Source organism: Dipodomys merriami, unplaced genomic scaffold, assembly GCF_024711535.1.
Source record: "Dipodomys merriami isolate MVZ:Mamm:240054 unplaced genomic scaffold, mDipMer1.0.p SCAF_19, whole genome shotgun sequence".
NCBI lineage: Eukaryota > Metazoa > Chordata > Mammalia > Rodentia > Heteromyidae > Dipodomys > Dipodomys merriami.
The window spans coordinates 685,194-697,276 of record NW_027203270.1 but is presented as its reverse complement, the minus strand read 5'-3'; positions in this window follow the sequence as shown (position 1 = coordinate 697,276).

Here is a 12,083-nt window from a genome sequence, read left to right as displayed (position 1 = left end):
ACAAGGACTTTTTAACTGTTCTGAAATTTATCTTAAGGTTGTGCATGGTTATTTGAATTCTGTTTTCTAATATGTTTTATTTTCTGAAAAATTATGGCTTTGTGACAGCTGTGATGCGAGTGTGAAGTGGTCTATCTCAGTCTCTTCCATTTTTGTATTTTTTAATGTATCTTTTAATAAATACTTGCATTTCAGCTCTAAAAAAATAAAGAACTGGAATGCTAGATAAAATTGTAGGATTAATTTTCATGGAGCACCAAACTAGCTTTTACCTAGTGAAAAATTAAAAATCTCTCACTAAAGACTGAGAATAGAGTACATTTTGAAAATTATCACAGAAATGAATTTCAGTGAGACAAAACAAAAAAAAATCAACCAGGTTCCAAATTCAATCCAAAATCCCTTACGTTGTCTCAGGCAGATTAAACATTTTTGGACAACTGAATGAAATCAAGAAGTGAAGTAATGAGTATGGTTAGAGATCTTGGTAGGTTAAAGCTGTAATCGGCATGTAGTCTTAGTTATGCCTTATAGGAGCTAAGATGCCATATAGATGAGTCTTTCTTGAACCAAGTATTGGAACCAAATGATGTGGACACTCTTTCATGGAACCTCCATAGTTGAAAACATTTCTCCATGTTCCCCTGCAAAATTGCTTTCAGAGATGACAGTGCATTCCTTTTTCTGTCTTCATTATATTTTGAGAGAGGACAAAAGTTTTGGCAACTGTCTAAAGAAATTTGGGTTAAAGTTGATGGAATATGTTTGCTGGTTATAGATGGTTAATAAAAAAAATGAGCACAATGTTGCTTCACAATGGCATGTTCAGCTTCAAGAAATAATTCACTTACAATAGCTAGCACACACGAATGGATCTTTTATTCTGATATATTAAGAAGCCATGGCTACTATCATGTTTTTAAATTGTTCAGTGATGTTAGATCTGACATTGCTACAATCCATTCTTTTAGTCTTTCACTCTTGCTTGGCTGCTCCAGATTCACAGATAACTGGTCTAACACCAGACAACTTCTCTATTTACGAGGAAGAAAGACAGGAGCAAGGGGGTATTTTCTAAGATATTCTCCATGAATTAAGATGCACAAAAATTGTCTCGATGTCCTTGGTCAGAATCGACATTCCACCAACCAGAGAACTGGGAAAGTAGACAGTAATCACATTATGAGTCATGTGGTCACATGATCCATAGATCAAATTGGAGCCTATTGATTTTCTAAGCAAAATGGAGGCTCTGGAAATGGGAATGGGATGAGCCATCAACTGTGCTTGCTCCAAATACATATGGCAGTGGTCTGGTTGGGAAGACAGATGGTTCTAAAGCACAATTTGTGAGGAGACACTGTGGAAACATCTTTATCTGAAAAGTGTTTAATTTGGTGGTATGCTTTCTAGAATTTATATTTTAGCCTGGGCACCTATGACTTATTACTTGGAATCCTAGATTCTTTTGAGATCCTCATCTCAAATTAAAAAAAGGCTGACTGTGGTTGTGTGTCTATGATCCCAACAACACAGGAAGTAGAACCAGGAGGACTGTGGTTCAACCTTCTTGAAAGAATAAATGCATGTGTGGCACCTACCCTGAGTTCAAACCCTAGTGCTATCAAGAACAAAAAATTTAGCAATTTTTGTCACACTTTTCATGTTTGTCTCAGGAGTATTTTGGTCTTGTCCCTCTTATTCAATTGCATTTTTTCCTTAAGATAAGTATTTGTGAATTTAAAATTCCTTGTCTTTTCTGGGCAGTAAGGACATATTTATTTCCTGATTAAATGCAAATCCACTCCATTCCGTATTTATTATGTCTCTTGGGATTCAGCATGCTGTGTTTGGCATCTCACAAATTCATGAACAAGGACTCATGAGATGTGATTACTCGAATATTCTTCTCGACCCAGAATATGCCAGGAATTAGAGTTGGGTGAACTAAGTCTGTGGGTCAATGAGAAAACGGTAAAATTACAATGACCCTAAAAGTACTCAACGATAACTAGCTTTCTCTCTCTCTCTCTCTTTTTCTTCCTATTTTCTTTCCTTCTTTTTTTCTTCCTTCCTAATTCCTTTCCTTTTCCTCCCTTCCTTTCTTTCTTTCTTTCTTTCTGCTAGTGCTGGGACTTGAACTTAGGGCCTCTCATTCTTGCTTGGCATTTTTATTCAAGGAAGGTACTCTAAGATTTAAGGCTTACTTCTCTGCTCTGGCTTTTTGCTGGTAAACTGGAGATAAGAGCCTCATACACTTTTTTCTGCTTAGACTAGCTTTGAATTTTGGTTCTCCTATTTCAGCCTTCTGAGTAGCTAGGATGACAGGTATGAGCTACTAGGACTGAACTAAGTACTTCTGATTACATAGATGAAGTAAAGAATGAGCAATATTCTAGCCGGAACCCTCCAGCCCCTAAGAAGGCATTTGGTGTTTTTGATCTTGATATGATTGTGCTTCAGAGTAAGAGAAATCTGAGGAGGTTCACAGAAACATAAGTTAGCAAACATGCATATCCCTGTAACCACAATAGCAAACTTGGAGTAGCCTGTAGGTTGTGTGGTTGAATTTTCTTTGTTAGATTAATTACTGAGAAAATAAATAAGGTAAAGCAATGGCATGCTTGGTAGCAGGAGCTAATAAATTCAAGTTTTAGGCAGTTGCATAGGGTTGTGAAACTCTTTCCTTCTTACCAACGAATAATAAGAGAACCACCAAGTGGTAGAACTCTGTGTGATAAAAGTCCAGAAAACAGGTGAATGGCCCATGATTCTTTTCTTGGGATGACAGATAACACAACTCAAGGCCCTTTAGCAGAAAAGTTGTTTTATTGGTAAGGTCCGATGTTAGCCCCATGAAAGATGTACTGATTGCCGGTGAAATCAGACTCCCCTATTAGTCTCTAACTTGGCTCTGTTTTTCTGGCTTTAATTAGTTGTTATCACCTGAGTTTTCCTTTCATGGGCCCAAGATTCTGGTCTCAAAAATTGGATACCACATTCTTTAAGCTTCATGTCTTGGAAGAAAAGAAATTTCTCTCTTCCCATAGGGAAGCCACAGCCCAGAGCCTTTGCTTATTGATCCCAAAAAGGAAATGGAGTAGGTTAGGGTTTCCCCACTATGATCCTGGAGGGTTCTAAGCCTGTACTTCCTAAGGACTGGGCATCGGCTGGTCCTAAATATTCATGTGACTTTGGGTCTTATATGCATGCACTACTTTAGGTAACTGCATGGAGCCTTGCAAGTGGGTATGTGTATACGGCCTTGGACTACTCAGAAGGTTGAGAGCTGAGGATCACGGCCTGTGTTCTTGCTTGGTTTTCTTGCTGACAGCTAGTAGTCTACTACCTGATCCATGCCACCAGTCCAGCCTTGAGCTGCTTAATTAAAAAAAAAAGTGTTTCCTTTTTCTTTTTTGTTCTAGAGCAGGTATAAATAGGCACCACTGTTAGACAAGGTGTGGCCTGTAGAGGACAGGATGTAATAAGGTACTGCTGGAGGTAGATAGGACATGCACCTATGAATAGATGCGGTGCAGAACCTGTGAGTCTATGCTGGGATGAGCTGGTGAAGAGAGTGCTGCTATGCTCTGAGCTGCTGCCATTGTTACTGACAATCCTGCATCTGTGGTTGAAAGTGTTGAATACATATGACCTCCATCCTCACCTTTCCTGGCCTGTTGCTGTGGCCTGCCAGAAGTGGAGTATCTGCTGCAAAGGTCCAGTGTCATTTGCTCACCAACTCAAGATGTCAGAAAACAGGGAAGTGATGCATAAGACTCCTCCCTGACTACCACTCATAGAACAATGCATCTTACAAACCATTCCTTGGATCAATGATAGAAGCATCACCTGAGAACTCATAGGAAATAAAAAATTGAGGGCCCCACCCTAGACCTATGGAACCAGAAATCCAAGAGATAAAAATAGAGGGTTTCATATTAATTTTGTGCCAGTATTGATTCTTCTTTTTTTTTTTGGCTGGTACTCTGGTTTGAACTCAGGGGCTAGGTTCTGTCCCTGAATTCCTCTAGCTGAAGGCTAACACTATATCACTTGAGCCACAGGGCCACATTTGGCTTTTTCTATGATTAATTAGAGATAAGAGTCTCATGCACTTTTCCTGACAATGTTATCTTTAAACTGTTATCTTCAGAACTCAGCCTCTTGAGTAGCTAGGATTGCAGGCATGAGTCACCAGCACCTGTCCAATATTGATTCTTGAACTCAAGTCCTTGTGCTCTTGCTTGGCTTTCTTCCTTAAAGCTAGTACTCTACCACCTGGGCCACACCATCAGGCCAGCCTTTAGATGGTTAATTTGAAAATGGAGTCTCAAAGACTTGTCTGCCCTGGCTGGCTTCACACTGCCAATCCTCCAGGTCTCTTGATCAGCTTTGTTGCTCTACTTAGCTTCCTGAGTAGCTAGGATAACATCTGTGAACCACTGCTGTTCAGCTGCAAATGCATTTTCACAAACTTTCCAGGTGTTTCCAGTGCATGCTAAAGTCTGAGAACCGCTGGATTTTTTCCTTATGGGAAAGAAGCTTCTTTTGCGCGGCGAATATATTTTCATAGCAATCATGGCAGTTTAGCCAAAGGTCAAATTAGATGAACTTGTAGAATCCATCAAATGCCAGAAAATAAGAGAGAAGAAAAATAACTGCAAGAGAGATTGCTGTGCTCAGCCCAAGCATGGCTATTTTGACCCTAAAAAAATGCAAATGCATTTTTCTTCCCTGAGCACACACTCTGCAGTCCAGCAATAATGCATTGTAAACAGACCATGTTAAAACAAACAGTCCTTGTGCGATCTTTTTTTTTCCCCCAATATTTTCTCTAAATAGTTATTTGGTAATACACATTTTTCAGTTTTGTTGAGTCCCTAAATAGCAGAAGTCTTAGTTTGCAGGAGCCAACTTATGCCTCTGACTGCCAGAATGTTCATGGAGTTTTTGTTGTACTAAATAAAGAACTGGAGCAAATGTCGACCCCAGGAGTGGCACCAGGCCCTCAACCCAGTAGGAAAAATAAGGAACTTCTAGTTCCCTTCCTTTCCTCAAGCCAGAGCTAGTGTTAGACTAGATGGCGCCCAGAGGGAATATCATCCTTTGCTTTGTTCTTTCCTCCTTTCTATTAAAAAAAAAAATCTTTGTACTGTCCACATTGATAGACTTTGTCACAACTCTGGCCACATGGATTTAAAATCAGGTGATGATGAATTCATATGTGTCCTATAGCCTACCAAGGTTAATATTTTCCAACCAAGAACTTCCTGCAAAAGTCAATACTGTCAAAATGGAGGATCCTCAGGTCCACATTGTAAATGGGACAGCTGTTAGGAAACTTGGGTGTTGGTTCTTCAAATTCATCCCTACAGTAGCTATCATGAGAACAGAATCTAGACTGTTCCTATTATTCCCCTCACTCCTTCATTTTAGAACTGGGACTCCAACCCCCTTCCAGATGCAATGACTTTTCAGATTCATAGTCTTGGAGGGAGAACAGATTTTGGCAACTGAGCATGAACTGTTAATTTCCTCTAAGGCAGACCCAGGTCCAAAGGCCATGGAAGTATGTTGATTCCTACCAGAAAGACCCTTCCCTCCTTCCCTTCTCTTTCCCTCCCAATCCCCCCTCTCTCTCTATTTCACACACACACACACACACACACACACACACACACACACACACACACACACACACACACACACACACACACACAAGAGAGAAGGAAAGACAGAGAAAATTAAAGAGAAGAAAGATACAGAGAAAGACCAGCTCTCTGTCAATCATGATTTCTTGGGGGAAGATGGCTAAAACTGACTCCCTATACCCCCTGTATCTCTCACAGGACATCTTTTGCTGATAGAGCTGTCCTGACCTCTGTTAGTCTAGCAGTAGGAAACAATGTGCTGTAAGAGTTAGCTTAGTGTTCAAACATGTAGGCTTTGGAGAAAACAAATGTTCAAATTCCTGCCACTCTTTGCTGGCTTGCTACTTGAGCAGGTAACTTAATCTTTTTAGTCTTAATTGTAAAACAAGGATGTTAATAGCCCAAAGGGCTGTGTGTAGAATACAGGGAATGAATAGCCATAAACAGCTTAAGACTCTTACCTGTTTTAGAATGAGCCCTCCATATGATCACTAGCAATTGTTTGGATCTCTCTGTTTCCCTTGTCAGACAGGAAGGTCATTTCAAGGGCAGGGTTATATCTGCTCATTCTTTATCATCCAAGCCTTAGCTAGAGCTTCATAGGAGAGCTTTGAGTTATACTATGGCTCTTCTCTCTGTACACAGGCAACTTCATGAATTCCAGAGGGACAAGATTTCCCCCTCTTTTCTTTTACTTGAAAGTGAAGTTCCCTAACATCATCTTCCGTAAAAGCTGAGCCAGAATTTTGACTCTCCAAATTCCTCTTGCAAACTTATTCTTTGTGTGTGTGTGTGCTTGCTTTCCATTAGGTATTTCACTCAAGGATGACACTCTACCAGTGTTTTTTGCTGGTTAATTGGAGATAAGAATCTTTCAGAGGTTCCTATCCAAGGTGACTTCAAACCACAATCCTCAGATCTTAGCTTTCTTTACAGGCATGAGCTACAAGTGCCGAATGCAAAGTCATTCTTCTCACCTGCTGCCCAGTGTTTACTCCCCTTCCCCCCTTTCTCCTCCACCCTGCCTGAAGTGCCTCTGTTTAAAAATTGGCCAATCTAGGTGGGTTCTGGTGGCTCATGCCTGGAATCCTAACTACTTAGGAAGCTGAGATCGGAGGATCGAAATCTGAAGCCAGTCCAGGCAGGAAAGTCTGCTAGACTCCAATAAACCACTCAGAAAGAAGCCTGGAGTGGCACTGTGGCTCAAGTGGTAGAGTGCTAGCCTTGAGCAAAAGAAGCTAAGGAGAGTACCCAGGCCCTGAGTTCAAGCCCCAGGACTGGCAGTTCAAGCCCCAGGACTGGCAAAAAACATCCTTCATTTTGGTTGTCTGATAAAATGATTTTCCCAACTTACTCAGGACTTTCAACTTTTAAAGTAGACCTGGCTAATAGAAGAAGGAGGTGAATGAGGCTTTCGAGGTCTTCCTAGCTTGTATCATCTCTTTGTAAGACCCTGGTGGTCTCTCATCCATACTTGAACTCACTTACCAACTCAATAGCTAACAGCCCACCGATCTCCCTGAGATTCTCTTCCCAGTCTCCAGCAATGCTTAATGTCTTTTGCCTGTTATTTCAGGTCAGTGGACAAAGGACCTGGTTGGCTGAACAGATGAGCAGGAATAAGGTAGATACCAATGGAAAGGGCTGTGAAATCATGCATTCCTTGGTAAAATCTTAGAAGTCTAAGATGATCACACCATTCCTTTTGTGTTGTTGTTGTTTCTCAGTGCTGGGGATCAAAACCTTGGTAGACAAGCACTCTGATACTGAGCCACATCCCCAGCCCTTGTTATTTTGAGAAAGTATCTTGTTACATAACTTTGGTTGGCATTGAACTCATTATATAGAACAGAGTGACCTTAAACTTATGGTCTTCTTGATTCTATTATGTTTATACTGGGATTAAAAGCATGCACTACCACTTTGGGCATCACTGTGTTTTCTGAACATGCCTTCACTTCCCTATGATTGAAGCTCTGAGCAGCAGAGAGGCATCTTTATTCCCTAAGGCAGTCAAAATGAGTACCACGCACTCAGTGCCTTAAAGCAGTAACAATTCCTTTCATAGATCTGGAGGCTGATGACTGAAACCAGGAAGGTAATGGCACTGCACCCTCTCCAAGGATCCAAGGGAGAATCTGTCCCTGTGGTTTTCTCTTAACTTCCGGTGTTGCCAGCAGTTTGGTGTAGACACATCCATCTCTCATATCCCTGCCTCTGTCATCACATGGTGCTTTGTCTCTAGGTCTTCTTATACTGAAACCCTTCTTGTTGAATTAAAGCCCATCTTGTTCCAGTGTGACATAACTGTAACTAATTACATTGCCAACAACCCTGTTTCCAGCAGTGTTCCATTTCAAAGTGTTGAAGGTTAGGATTTCCAACATATCTCCTTTTTTTCTGGAACTGTCACAATTGAACCCATTGTAGAAGGGAAGGTGTTCTGATTTTGTCGGGTCAGAGAATCTTGGATACTCATGTGAGCTGGAGTTTTGAATCTTTCAAAACAAGATGGGTTCAGTGAAATCTGAAAAGCGCCTGGAAGACATTCTTGTTAGAAATGTGGTAGGACAGGCTTGAAGGTACAGATTGAAGAAAAATGCACTCACTGCAATTGCATTTAATCCAGGCTTCTTAACACACTGGCTACAAAACACTAGCCTGAACCAGCTTTCATAGATAAGGGAAGGAAAGCAGTATGAACTTTGACACAGTTGGCTTTAAAATAAATCTCCCTGGGCTAATGTTCTCTCCATTATATACGGAGGGAAATGCTCTTTTTAGGTTTCGGTTTTTATGAATAGGTGACTTCCAGTTAGATTGTCAAGATTCTCATGCAAATAATGGAAATACAGCTGAAGCTGAAATTTCAGGTGACTGAAAAAAAATTCAGGGCTGGAGCTCCATGGATTCAGAGGTACTGATCCATAGATTCCAGCATAACTAGGAACTTGTTTTTCTCCATGGCTCAGCTCAGCTCTCTGTTGTCTTTCATTATTACTTTCTCCTTCCCCAAGGAAAACACCCATTATCCTGACTTCCATCTTCATTTACTCACACGGCCTGTTTGGGGATTGTATGTAGTGGAACCATAGAATGTTTAGTTATGCATCTGCTTTGTGTACCTCTGTGTTATGGTTTGACTATGAATTGGGTTGAATGCTTGAGTCTCCATCAGGTGTTGCTATGTTGGGAAGTGGCGGGAACTTTAGGAGGTGAGGTTGGGCTGAGGAAGTAGGTTGTATCTAGCCTCTCTTGCTCTCTACTTCCTGTCTGCCATGAGCTGAATGGACTCTCTCCCTCACTACTCATTTCTGCTCCCATAATGTGCTGCTCAAGGATATGGGGCTGAATGACCAGAGATTGTAGTCGCTGGAACTCTCATAAGCCCAAGTAAATAATTCCTCCATTAAGTTGGTTCTCTCAGGCATTTTGTTTCCAGGTAACAAAAGCAACTAACACACTACATTAGGTTTGTGAAGGTCATCAATGTTGTGGTAAGGATTCATCCAGTTGCAATGCTATTTGCATACCATATGAATATATTACCGTCCATGTGATTTATTTATTGTACTGTGGAGGACCATTTCCTCCTAGGTTTGGACTACTTTTAATAATACTGCTATGAATTTTTTAAAGCACTTTTTCTTTTTTATACATAAATACTTGATACCTAACTTGACCAACACTATACATTTTTTAGTTGATTGTCTCTTGTCTATCTTTGGCCCAGAAACAAGTTGCTTTAATTATTATAGCTTTGTGAGTCTCATTTGGGTCTTACATTATAAATCTGTTCTTCAAGATTATAACATTCAACACTAGAATCACCTTAACACACACACACACACACACACACACACACACACACACACACACACATACACACACAACCCTGCTGGAATATTGAGTAGGACTCTTGAACCTTTAACTGAGATTGGCAGGATATATAATGTAATATATAGTATTCACCCTTTTTTTCTTTTTCTTTTCTCTTTTTTAAAATTTTACTGTGAAAATACTGTACAGAGGGGTTACAATTACATGGGCAAGATAATGAGTACATTTCTTATCAAGCATTGTAGCCCCCGTCCCCCCCACCTAATCCTCCCCCCCCACCAAAGTTGTAAAGTTTGTTTTCGACATAACGACTTGTACTTCTCATTGTTGCAATGGGTCCACCTGTATCCCCATTTAAGTGATTTGTTTTTCCCCTTCCCCTCCACAAATTATACCCACATCAGGGGTTATACTGCGGGGGAGGGACATACAAAGCAACAAAGAAATAATCTTATAAATGTGTTAGAAAAAAATCGCATGAAAGAAAAAAAACATTTGATAGTATTCACCCTTTTAATCTATGTATATGGCAAGCCCTGGTTTTACCATTTAGATCTTTTCCAATGCCTCTGAATAATGATTTGTAATTATACCTGTCAGTAAGAAATTTAGTAGAGATTGCCTTCACATCCAAGTTTGTTGTATGCGATTAGATGTGAAAGCTTATCTTAAGGTTATTTTTTTCTGTATCTTTTTAGAAAATCATCTAGTTTCTGCAAATTTCACTAACTGACTTGATGTTAAATACTCTATTTTGTTACAACAAGCTCCACTTTGCTGTGATGTATGATCCACTTTGCTGTGATGAATGATTTTTATTATTGAATTTGAATTGCTACCTTTGGTGTCCAACTTTTATAAATTTCCTCACGAGGGATTGTGGCTTACAAGTTTGTTACTTCTTATATTCTTGCCCAATATTGGCAGTAAGACTACACCGGCCTCATAAAATCATTAGGAGTCTGTTCCTCTCAGCAGTTCCCAACCCCTAGTTGTTTGGTTTAAAATCATTTCTTCCTTAAATGTTCAGTAAATCTTAGTAATGAAGCTCCTTCAGGTGAGTTTTCTGTATGAGGAAGTTTTCAGTTACAGATTTGATTTCTTTACTAGATTTGGGATTATTTGAATGTTCCATTTCTTCCTAACTCAGCTTTGTAAACTGTGGTTTTTTTTTTAAGGAAAGTGTGATGGCATCTGAAATTTCAAGTGTATTTGCTTAAAGTTGTTTATAACATTCCTTAACTATTTCCGAATTGTAGAATCTGTGGTGATATTTTACATTTAATATTGGAAATCCATAGCTTCTCCCCTCTTAAGTTATATTACTTTTTGCATCAATTTAGTCTTTCTAAGGAACAACTTTTAGTTATATTTTGATTCTATCTGTTGATTCTATTTTACATTTTTTATTCTTTTTCTTATTGTGAAAATACTGTACAGAGGGGTTACAATTACATGAACAAGGTAATGAGTATATTTCTTATAAAGCATTGTTGCCTCCTCCTTTGTTTCCCCTTCCCATTCCTTCCCATCTCTCCCCTCCCATCCCTCACCCCTCTACACCAAAGTTGTAAAGTTCATTTTTCGACATAATGTCTTGTACATCCCATTGTTGCAATGAGTCCACCTGTATCCCTATTTAAACAATTTGTTTTTTCCCTTCCTCTCCACAAATTATACCATCATCAAATACAGTGAAAACAGGAGTTATACCGTGGGGGAGGGACATACAAAGCAACAAAGAAATCATCTTATAAATTTGTTAGAAACAATAATTCTACATTGCTTCTATAGGATTAGTTTTCATTTTCTAGTTACGATTTCCTTTAAAACATTTTTTTGTTATCTTTAAGCAGTTGTATGCGAGAGTAGGCACTCAACAGCAGCAGTTTTGATTTTCCCCAGTTTAATTTGCTTTCTTACTTCTGTGATCCTGAGATGATAATGCAAACCCCTGGCTCTCAGGCTCCTCCTCTTCTAGTGTATGTACTTAAGGCTAGAGTTTTCCTCTAAATGCTAGCTCAGTGGCAGCCTGGAGTGTTGATTTGTTATATCATCATTGTATTTAAAGTAGTCTATGATTTCTATTCTTGAGTTTTCTTTTTCTCATTGGTTATTTAGAATGGTCATACTTCATTTCCAAGTGTTTGAAGACCCTCAGCTACCTTCCACACTGATTTCTAATAACTCCATTGATTGCAGAGAATACACTATGTACAGCTTCAGAATCTTTACATGAACTGAAATTGACTTTATGGATAGTATATAGTGTAAAGTTAACTTCATATGTTCCAGGTGAACCTGAAAAAAAAATGTGCCTTCTTCAATCTTCGAGTTTAGTGTTTTATTGATATCAGGTCATTTTGTTCAAATTTACAAGTTTCTGTATTTTTTTAATCAGCTGCTGAAAGAATTGTCTTTAAATTTCCCATCTCTTAAAGAATGACATTCAGGAACCAAACTACAGTTATTTTTATCTTTTCTTTTTAAAAGTCATCTGTATTTTTAAAAAAAATTATCCTTCGAAGGAAAGACTATCCCCTCTCTGTTGTATCTCACAGTTTTGGAAAGCAATCTTTTATTTTATTT